The 7,500-nt window shown below is 41.4% G+C and overlaps 1 protein-coding gene across 1 annotated transcript in view; it reads left to right on the forward strand.

Annotated features, from left to right (window-relative positions):
* LOC311232701 (glutamate receptor 2-like) overlaps positions 1 to 7,500 on the forward strand; it is a gene marked incomplete at both ends in the record, with an annotated part of 168,415 nt that overhangs the window by 147,983 nt on the left and 12,932 nt on the right.

Consider the following 7,500-nt stretch of genomic DNA (forward strand, 5'->3'; position numbering starts at 1 on the left):
GTTGTAGACTGTAGCTTGACCGCTCTGTTGTTCTCTATTGTTCTGGTATTGTAGACTGTAGCTTGACCGCTCTGTTCTCTATTGTTCTGGTATTGTAGACTGTAGCTTGACCTCTCTGTTGTTCTCTATTGTTCTGTATTGTAGACTGTAGCTTGACCTCTCTGTTGTTCTCTATTGTTCTGGTATTGTAGACTGTAGCTTGACCTCTCTGTTGTTCTCTATTGTTCTGGTATTGTAGACTGCAGCTTGACCGCTCTGTTGTTCTCTATTGTTCTGGTATTGTAGACTGCAGCTTGACCGCTCTGTTGTTCTCTATTGTTCTGGTATTGTAGACTGTAGCTTGACCGCTCTGTTGTTCTCTATTGTTCTGGTATTGTAGACTGTAGCTTGACCTCTGTGTTGTTCTCTATTGTTCTGGTATTGTAGACTGTAGCTTGACCCCTCTGTTGTTCTCTATTGTTCTGGTATTGTAGACTGTAGCTTGACCGCTCTGTTGTTCTCTATTGTTCTGTATTGTAGACTGTAGCTTGACCTCTCTGTTGTTCTCTATTGTTCTGTATTGTAGACTGTAGCTTGACCTCTCTGTTGTTCTCTATTGTTCTGTATTGTAGACTGTAGCTTGACCGCTCTGTTGTTCTCTATTGTTCTGTATTGTAGACTGTAGCTTGACCTCTCTGTTGTTCTCTATTGTTCTGTATTGTAGACTGTAGCTTGACCGCTCTGTTGTTCTCTATTGTTCTGGTATTGTAGACTGTAGCTTGACCTCTGTGTTGTTCTCTATTGTTCTGGTATTGTAGACTGTAGCGTGACCGCTCTGTTGTTCTCTATTGTTCTGGTATTGTAGACTGTAGCTTGACCTCTGTGTTGTTCTCTATTGTTCTGGTATTGTAGACTGTAGCTTGACCGCTCTGTTGTTCTCTATTGTTCTGGTATTGTAGACTGTAGCTTGACCTCTGTGTTGTTCTCTATTGTTCTGGTATTGTAGACTGTAGCTTGACCTCTCTGTTGTTCTCTATTGTTCTGGTATTGTAGACTGTAGCTTGACCGCTCTGTTGTTCTCTATTGTTCTGGTATTGTAGACTGTAGCTTGACCTCTCTGTTGTTCTCTATTGTTCTGGTATTGTAGACTGTAGCTTGACCGCTCTGTTGTTCTCTATTGTTCTGGTATTGTAGACTGTAGCTTGACCTCTCTGTTGTTCTCTATTGTTCTGGTATTGTAGACTGTAGCTTGACCGCTCTGTTGTTCTCTATTGTTCTGGTATTGTAGACTGCAGCGTGACCTCTCTGTTGTTCTCTATTGTTCTGGTATTGTAGACTGTAGCGTGACCTCTCTGTTGTTCTCTATTGTTCTGTATTGTAGACTGTAGCTTGACCCCTCTGTTGTTCTCTATTGTTCTGGTATTGTAGACTGTAGCTTGACCTCTCTGTTGTTCTCTATTGTTCTGGTATTGTAGACTGTAGCTTGACCTCTCTGTTGTTCTCTATTGTTCTGGTATTGTAGACTGTAGCTTGACCTCTCTGTTGTTCTCTATTGTTCTGTATTGTAGACTGTAGCTTGACCCCTCTGTTGTTCTCTATTGTTCTGGTATTGTAGACTGTAGCTTGACCCCTCTGTTGTTCTCTATTGTTCTGGTATTGTAGACTGCAGCGTGACCTCTCTGTTGTTCTCTATTGTTCTGGTATTGTAGACTGTAGCTTGACCGCTCTGTTGTTCTCTATTGTTCTGGTATTGTAGACTGTAGCTTGACCTCTCTGTTGTTCTGTATTGTTCTGGTATTGTAGACTGTAGCTTGACCTCTCTGTTGTTCTCTATTGTTCTGTATTGTAGACTGTAGCTTGACCTCTCTGTTGTTCTCTATTGTTCTGGTATTGTAGACTGCAGCTTGACCGCTCTGTTGTTCTCTATTGTTCTGGTATTGTAGACTGCAGCTTGACCGCTCTGTTGTTCTCTATTGTTCTGGTATTGTAGACTGTAGCTTGACCGCTCTGTTGTTCTCTATTGTTCTGGTATTGTAGACTGTAGCTTGACCTCTCTGTTGTTCTCTATTGTTCTGGTATTGTAGACTGTAGCTTGACCTCTCTGTTGTTCTCTATTGTTCTGGTATTGTAGACTGTAGCTTGACCTCTCTGTTGTTCTCTATTGTTCTGGTATTGTAGACTGTAGCTTGACCGCTCTGTTGTTCTCTATTGTTCTGGTATTGTAGACTGTAGCTTGACCTCTCTGTTGTTCTCTATTGTTCTGTATTGTAGACTGTAGCTTGACCGCTCTGTTCTCTATTGTTCTGGTATTGTAGACTGTAGCTTGACCTCTCTGTTGTTCTCTATTGTTCTGGTATTGTAGACTGTAGCTTGACCTCTCTGTTGTTCTCTATTGTTCTGTATTGTAGACTGTAGCTTGACCGCTCTGTTCTCTATTGTTCTGTATTGTAGACTGTAGCTTGACCGCTCTGTTGTTCTCTATTGTTCTGGTATTGTAGACTGTAGCTTGACCTCTGTGTTGTTCTCTATTGTTCTGGTGTTGTAGACTGTAGCTTGACCTCTGTGTTGTTCTCTATTGTTCTGGTATTGTAGACTGTAGCTTGACCGCTCTGTTGTTCTCTATTGTTCTGGTATTGTAGACTGTAGCTTGACCGCTCTGTTGTTCTCTATTGTTCTGGTATTGTAGACTGTAGCTTGACCTCTCTGTTGTTCTCTATTGTTCTGGTATTGTAGACTGTAGCTTGACCTCTGTGTTGTTCTCTATTGTTCTGGTATTGTAGACTGTAGCTTGACCGCTCTGTTGTTCTCTATTGTTCTGGTATTGTAGACTGTAGCTTGACCTCTCTGTTGTTCTCTATTGTTCTGTATTGTAGACTGTAGCTTGACCTCTCTGTTGTTCTCTATTGTTCTGTATTGTAGACTGTAGCTTGACCGCTCTGTTCTCTATTGTTCTGGTATTGTAGACTGTAGCTTGACCTCTCTGTTGTTCTCTATTGTTCTGGTATTGTAGACTGTAGCTTGACCTCTCTGTTGTTCTCTATTGTTCTGGTATTGTAGACTGTAGCTTGACCTCTCTGTTGTTCTCTATTGTTCTGGTATTGTAGACTGTAGCTTGACCTCTCTGTTGTTCTCTATTGTTCTGTATTGTAGACTGTAGCTTGACCGCTCTGTTGTTCTCTATTGTTCTGGTATTGTAGACTGCAGCTTGACCTCTCTGTTGTTCTCTATTGTTCTGGTATTGTAGACTGTAGCTTGACCTCTCTGTTGTTCTCTATTGTTCTGGTGTTGTAGACTGTAGCTTGACCTCTCTGTTGTTCTCTATTGTTCTGGTATTGTAGACTGTAGCTTGACCGCTCTGTTGTTCTCTATTGTTCTGGTATTGTAGACTGTAGCTTGACCGCTCTGTTGTTCTGTATTGTTCTGGTATTGTAGACTGTAGCTTGACCTCTCTGTTGTTCTCTATTGTTCTGGTATTGTAGACTGTAGCTTGACCGCTCTGTTGTTCTCTATTGTTCTGGTATTGTAGACTGTAGCTTGACCGCTCTGTTGTTCTGTATTGTTCTGGTATTGTAGACTGCAGCTTGACCTCTCTGTTGTTCTCTATTGTTCTGGTATTGTAGACTGTAGCTTGACCTCTCTGTTGTTCTCTATTGTTCTGGTGTTGTAGACTGTAGCTTGACCTCTCTGTTGTTCTCTATTGTTCTGGTATTGTAGACTGTAGCTTGACCGCTCTGTTGTTCTCTATTGTTCTGGTATTGTAGACTGTAGCTTGACCGCTCTGTTGTTCTGTATTGTTCTGGTATTGTAGACTGTAGCTTGACCTCTGTGTTGTTCTCTATTGTTCTGGTATTGTAGACTGTAGCTTGACCTCTGTGTTGTTCTCTATTGTTCTGTATTGTAGACTGTAGCTTGACCTCTCTGTTGTTCTCTATTGTTCTGTATTGTAGACTGTAGCTTGACCTCTCTGTTGTTCTCTATTGTTCTGGTATTGTAGACTGTAGCTTGACCTCTCTGTTGTTCTGTATTGTTCTGGTATTGTAGACTGTAGCTTGACCTCTCTGTTGTTCTCTATTGTTCTGGTATTGTAGACTGTAGCTTGACCGCTCTGTTGTTCTCTATTGTTCTGGTATTGTAGACTGTAGCTGTCGCTCTCTGTTGTTCTCTATTGTTCTGGTATTGTAGACTGTAGCTTGACCTCTCTGTTGTTCTCTATTGTTCTGGTGTTGTAGACTGTAGCTTGACCCCTCTGTTGTTCTCTATTGTTCTGGTATTGTAGACTGTAGCTTGACCTCCCTGTTGTTCTCTATTGTTCTGGTATTGTAGACTGTAGCTTGACCTCTGTGTTGTTCTCTATTGTTCTGTATTGTAGACTGTAGCTTGACCTCTCTGTTGTTCTCTATTGTTCTGGTATTGTAGACTGTAGCTTGACCTCTGTGTTGTTCTCTATTGTTCTGTATTGTAGACTGTAGCTTGACCTCTCTGTTGTTCTCTATTGTTCTGGTATTGTAGACTGTAGCTTGACCTCTCTGTTGTTCTCTATTGTTCTGGTATTGTAGACTGTAGCTTGACCGCTCTGTTGTTCTCTATTGTTCTGGTATTGTAGACTGTAGCTTGACCTCTCTGTTGTTCTCTATTGTTCTGGTATTGTAGACTGTAGCTTGACCTCCCTGTTGTTCTCTATTGTTCTGGTATTGTAGACTGTAGCTTGACCTCTCTGTTGTTCTCTATTGTTCTGTATTGTAGACTGTAGCTTGACCTCTCTGTTGTTCTCTATTGTTCTGGTATTGTAGACTGTAGCTTGACCGCTCTGTTGTTCTGTATTGTTCTGGTATTGTAGACTGTAGCTTGACCTCTCTGTTGTTCTCTATTGTTCTGGTATTGTAGACTGTAGCTTGACCTCTGTGTTGTTCTCTATTGTTCTGGTATTGTAGACTGTAGCTTGACCTCTCTGTTGTTCTCTATTGTTCTGGTATTGTAGACTGTAGCTTGACCTCTCTGTTGTTCTCTATTGTTCTGGTATTGTAGACTGTAGCTTGACCGCTCTGTTGTTCTCTATTGTTCTGTATTGTAGACTGTAGCTTGACCTCTCTGTTGTTCTCTATTGTTCTGGTATTGTAGACTGTAGCTTGACCTCTCTGTTGTTCTCTATTGTTCTGGTATTGTAGACTGTAGCTTGACCTCTGTGTTGTTCTCTATTGTTCTGTATTGTAGACTGTAGCTTGACCCCTCTGTTGTTCTCTATTGTTCTGTATTGTAGACTGTAGCTTGACCTCTCTGTTGTTCTCTATTGTTCTGGTATTGTAGACTGTAGCTTGACCTCTCTGTTGTTCTGTATTGTTCTGGTATTGTAGACTGTAGCTTGACCTCTCTGTTGTTCTCTATTGTTCTGTATTGTAGACTGTAGCTTGACCTCTCTGTTGTTCTGTATTGTTCTGTATTGTAGACTGTAGCTTGACCGCTCTGTTGTTCTCTATTGTTCTGGTATTGTAGACTGTAGCTTGACCGCTCTGTTGTTCTCTATTGTTCTGTATTGTAGACTGTAGCTTGACCTCTCTGTTGTTCTCTATTGTTCTGGTATTGTAGACTGTAGCTTGACCTCTCTCTTGTTCTCTATTGTTCTGGTATTGTAGACTGTAGCTTGACCTCTGTGTTGTTCTCTATTGTTCTGGTATTGTAGACTGTAGCTTGACCTCTCTGTTGTTCTCTATTGTTCTGGTATTGTAGACTGTAACTTGACCGCTCTGTTGTTCTCTATTGTTCTGGTATTGTAGACTGTAGCTTGACCGCTCTGTTGTTCTCTATTGTAACAATTCTGCCGCATGGAAAATGAAAAGCTTTCCATTTTTGCACAAAATGAGTTCCCTTCTTATCACTAACATGATTGTTTAAGCATTTTTGGTTGAAAAAAAATTCAGTGATTCTTTTTTAATGATTAATTTGCGAATATTTTCATGTTGAGCTATAGATTGTGGATGGATACGCACAGAAAGGTACACCGTGCACATGTTAATGCTTTATTTGTTTTAAACGAGACGATTTAGAAATGGGCAATAGGGGAAATACATTGCGTTGGACAGAGGGTGGGACACGAAAAATGGCAATGACAGAATCAGAGATAAAAAGGGCACTTGGGGCAAAAGTGCGGGGGCTCAAGCCCCCCCTCGGCCCCGTCCCTGTGCACGCCCCTGCTCTCAGTGATCTTCCCAGACGAGTCAAAGACGAAAGATGAATGAATGGAGCGGCTGGGTAGCGCAGCAGACTAAGCACTCGCCTACCACCGCAGAGACTCTGGGATCGAATCCAGCTGTCAGCGGTGCCTCCGGCTTGGTCAGTCGTCCCTACGAACACAATTGGCAGTGTTAGCGGGTGGGAAGCCGCTGGGGTGTGTATCCTGGTCGTTGTAAACAGCGGTTCCTATACTGGTCGTCGGTCGGGGCGTCTGGTCAGCAGGGAGGGGATCGGGGGGGAAATAGCGTGAACCTCTGCACGCGTTACGTTCCCCCAGTGAGAGTCCTCGCTGTCAGGTGAAAAAATAAGCGGCTGGCTGACTCCACATGTATCGGAGGAGGCATGTGGTAGTAGGGCTGGGCGATATAACGATAACGATAAATATTGCGATTAGTGCTGTCAAACGATTAAAATATTTAACTCGATTAATCGCATGATTGTCCATAGTTAACTCGCGATTAATCGCAAATTAATCGCATTTTTTTTTTTTTTTTTTTTTTTACCTTAAACAGATCTTTTTCAAGTTCCAAGTTTTAATACTCTTATCAACATGCGAGTCAACAAATGCTTGCTTTGTGCAGCCATTTAACACAAAAGGATGACCCTCATGCATTGCAAATTTGCATCAAATTCAAAACAGAGTGATGCACAAAATAACTTAAAAGAAAATAATAATTTAAAACAATGAATAAAGTGTGCATGAAATAATAGGGGAAAGAAAACGTTAGGAACTTGTTACATTCACACACACAAGGGCTGATTAATCACACACCCCCCTCTCTCCCTCACACACACACTCTCCCAGCTCTTTTTCTCTTTTGCCCCTTCCTCATCTCTCTCACCTCACCCCCCTCTCTCTCTATATCTCACACACACACACACACACACACACACACACACACACACACACACACACACACACACACACACACACACACACACACACTTCAGAAACAAACATAGTATCAATGAGAGCATCAATAATACACCTGAGTGAAGTCTAGTAAAAAAAAAAAAAAAATTTTTAGTTAATCTTGAGTTAAAAAAATTAGTGGCATTAATAGAATCGGGAGTTAACGCGATATTAACGCGATATATTTGACAGCCTTAATCGCGATATATTTTATTAATCGATATCGAATATCGAAATTAAAAAAAAAAAACGAAAAATCGTTATTTTTTATATATATATTTTAAACTCCCCTGGAGCCACAGCCAGCAGAGAAGCCGGTTTACTTTTGCTTTTAAACCAGCTGCAGCCTGAGAACTGGAGTGTGAGGGGATGTAACACTA

The sequence above is a fragment of the Notolepis coatsorum genome (assembly GCF_963971535.1).
Source record: "Notolepis coatsorum genome assembly, contig: SUPER_7_unloc_1, whole genome shotgun sequence".
Classification (NCBI taxonomy): domain Eukaryota; kingdom Metazoa; phylum Chordata; class Actinopteri; order Aulopiformes; family Paralepididae; genus Notolepis; species Notolepis coatsorum.